A 4,106-nucleotide genomic window follows, 5' to 3' on the forward strand; every position below is an offset into this window, starting at 1 on the left:
TTCCTGTCAATCACACTCCGATCACTTCAACGAAAATTCTTCGTTCGGACGTGAGTAAATCTACTAAGTTTTGTGCTAAAATACTTAGCGCATGCGCACTGCGAACCATGCGCATGCAAATTTTTGCTTTAATCGCTCCGTTGCGAAAATCGGCAACGAGCGAACAACTCGGAATGACCCCCTAAGATGGCGGGGCTAGTGACACCTGGTCTGAAGTAGTGATGAGCGGATTCGGTTTTACTCGGTTTTACTCGGTTCTCAAAACGGCATCTTATTGGCTCACGGATGTCACGTGTTTTGGATAGCCAATAAGATGCCGTTTTGAGAACCGAGTAAAACCGAGTAAAACCGAACCTCGCTCATCACTAGTCTGAAGACGCAGTTGCTGGCTACAACACCGCCCTGAAACGGTCAAGGCACACCTGAGTTTTATTCTCCACTACCTCTTTACCTGACCCAAATGGTCGCTGTCTGCCAATCACTCTGCTTCCTAATCCACACTATGGGGTATAGTTACTAAAGGTCGATTTTGTCTTTTCCACCGATTTTGTTTTGCCCAATTTTGCAAATTGAAGGTTTACTGGAGGAAAAATCGTCCAAAATTCAAACATCAGAAAAAAACATTGTAGATTTACTAACAGACAATTTGTAAAAATTGATTGAAAATAATCCAAAAATCGACCAACAATAGAGTAATAAGTGAGAGGCGTTTTTCACTTCTAAAACACATTCTATTGGCTAAACCGTCATTATGATTTCTATGAAAGTAGGGATGATCAGTGGTGCAAGTTTGTGGGTACGCTCGGGTACGGAGTACCCTTAAGAATATGGCAGCGGGTACTCAGTACCACCTGCCACACACTTTGCACCCGTGACTGCCATTACCACAATTATAATGCACCACAAAGTAACAAGACCATGGTGCTTGGCAGCATGATAGCTCCTCCCAGTTTGTCAGGGTTACTGGGAGCGCAACGGTGATGTCCTAACGCCACATCACACTTCCTCCTCTGGCGGCTATGGCTGGCGTGAAGATAGGAGCCGGATTACACTTTCCCGTAGCGTCTCTTGCTGGGAGCATTCATTTCTAATATAATGTGGACACTACTATATATGTCTATTATTATGGGGTGATAAAGCTAAATATTTATCGTATATAAAACACTTTAAGAGGTCTAAGAACACTATACGCTATCTACGTAAGAAGTACCGTAAGGGTACGCAAGTTGTGTAGCGATCGCTCAACCGTAGTCGAGACGCTCAAGCGTCACGTTCGCTTACGGCCCAGTGATCACAGGCAGGGACGCTATTGGCTGCCGACTAACGTGATGATTCGCTATAGCGTAGCGTACGCTCGGGACCACGAGGAGATCACCAGCGGTGCAGACGCTTACAACGTTAAACCTTTATATCTATACCTTTAACGATGAGATACACAGTATACCTTAGTGTAGAGACAGAGTGTAAGTGCAACCTGGTGTAACCTGATTAACTACAAAGCTGCTTGAGCGTCACCGACGCTCAGAGAATACTTAACCCTTATAAAGAATACACAGATACCTGGGCTTAGGGTCCGAAACCTATTATATGTATTATAACTATTATACTTGCAAAAGGAATCACAGTACAAATGATACACTACAATATAACATAAACCAACTAACCAGATAAACTACACAGGAAATACAATACAATACAATTAAAGGAAAATACGAGAGAAAGAGTAGAGAGAGAGAGATAGAGAGAGAGAGAGATGGCTCACAGTAAGACAATATGATTACGGAGAAAACTTACGCACAAGGGGAACGATCGCATGCGCCTCGATATCCAGCTCCCGATTATCAGCAATGAGAACCGTTGAAGAGAGAGAACTGGATACGGTCGGCCTGCCTATTTATGCCCCACACACAATACAATTCAATGGTCCCTACAATCTCATTGTTCATTGGACACAGGAATTCGGCTTCGCATTATAACAAAAGGTCATAGGTTGATTCATACAGGTGGGCTGTGACTATTTCCAACTGCTCAGGTGGGAGGGAAACTGGGTTTCCCGCCGCATGGGTAATAAAGTGCAAATAAAGTAAATGTTCATAAACTTCTTATGTCCATAACTATTCGCACGAGCGATTGATCTGCTTCAAACCAACACCGGAATATTTCTAATTAAATATTCTTCCGATGGATACTAAACACCACTGTATTACTCCTGTCTGACCCTTCGTATCAAACAAAGAGGGATTCCTCGGTTCATAAACATTCTATATTAACCAAACTTTCAGAATCTATCAAAGGGACCATGATCTACAAAATACATTATTACTGAAAATATGTTACGATTGAGTCGCACGCTACAACCACATAAACTCTACCGTAAATACGCATACCATGCGCCTGCGGGTGCCCGCGACTGTGAGTATGCGCACGTACGGGAGAGCGTACGCATGCGCAGCACGGACCTGTGTGAGGTGCAAATATGGTAGTGTGCATAGAGATATTTTTCTGACTTTGACAGTCCACCCTTTGGCAGTCAATAATAACTGCCACTTCCTGAAAACATTTCAAAAGGAGAAAAATATATGTTAGGGGTTAATTCATTTCCATGGTTGGGTAAGGGAGGAGAGAGGAGTAGGTGTGAAGAGGGTATGACCTAGTGAGATAGCAGAAGCATGTGTGTATGAATCCGTGTTTGGGGGGTCATGTATCATCGTGCCGTACGTGTTGTAAATCAAGCTTCGAGGTATTGCGAAGTATACATTTGAATTCCTTCTTATCCCGTGGTACGGGTCTGTGGATGGGCTGTCAAACTTTACCGAGCTCTTTTCGGATTTTGAACAAAATGGGGAGCACATTTTAGTTGATGATACATGAATGGGGGAATATGTGATTGCTGATATCTGTGCCTGTATTCCCTATACTATGTGTGTCATTACCTGAGGGTTGTAGAAATGAAGAAAAGACATAATTACGGTAAATGCGGTGGTATTCTATGTCAGGTTAATGTACATCTGTCGGTTGAAGTTTTGTTCGGTATCAGTTGAAAGTCGTCTTCTTTGCGCTGTGTTGCCCATTAGGTGTGAGCAAAAAGCTTTGTCAATGCCATTGGATTTACAAAAAATGTTGGGCTAGCGTAAGTTTAAGAATTCTAGGGAAACTGGGGATCCATGGCAAAGTTCATCAAATGTCCATATCTCAAGTGGTCAAAACTTCTTCTTTGGTCTATCCGTTGTCTGTATAGCGTCTCGTCAACTTCCTCGTCCAAGTGGGTCTTTTTATCTTGGAGAAAAACCAGAAAAACAGGTGAAAGAAACGGACCGTAGAAATCGCATTTTCATCACATCATTGTTTCTATCATTGGGTCATAAATCAAATCCAGGTTAATTACAGTTTCCTCACTCCTTAAACTCATTACCCTGGTACGATGTTTGCACTTCATTAAAGCCTGACCGCATCTAAATATCAAACCGATCGTTATGATAACACCTAAGATACATAGGAGAAACTTCCCAACATCCATTATGACTCCTTGAGCCCAGTCTCCCAAACCGGAGAACCAATTTCGCGGGTTCAACCATGACACCCAACCAGTCAGCTCATTACCTACAGCAGCAAGAGTGAGATTGTGTTTTCGGCGAAATTCCCACTTCAATTGGAGAATATCGTCCATCTTTTGGTCTATGACTTCGACCGGATCCTCGGTGCTATTCGTGATATACGTGCAACACTTCACGCCGTACTGTGTTGCCAATGTAACACAATATCCACCTGTCACTGCTGTGAGGTAATTAAGAACCATTCTATGCTGCACCAGTTCTGTTTTATAAGCTTGAAGTTCCCTTCCCGTATATCTAAACGTGTCATCATACATTTCAGTGATATTGTCTAACAAATTTGCGAGCGCCGATATGTATTTATAATTTAGCACTCCTCTAGCGGTGCGGGTGAAATCTAACGCGATTAAGAATTGAATCCCGGTGGATTCACTTATCAGATCAGAGGCCGGATGCTCTGTCTTCTCTATCAGGTGCCTTTTAACGACGTGCTCGTAATGGGTGTGAGTATAAGGAGCTTGGGCACCACGATGTATGTCTTTCATTTTATCATGT

This window comes from Pseudophryne corroboree, chromosome 4 (genome assembly GCF_028390025.1).
Source record: "Pseudophryne corroboree isolate aPseCor3 chromosome 4, aPseCor3.hap2, whole genome shotgun sequence".
NCBI lineage: Eukaryota > Metazoa > Chordata > Amphibia > Anura > Myobatrachidae > Pseudophryne > Pseudophryne corroboree.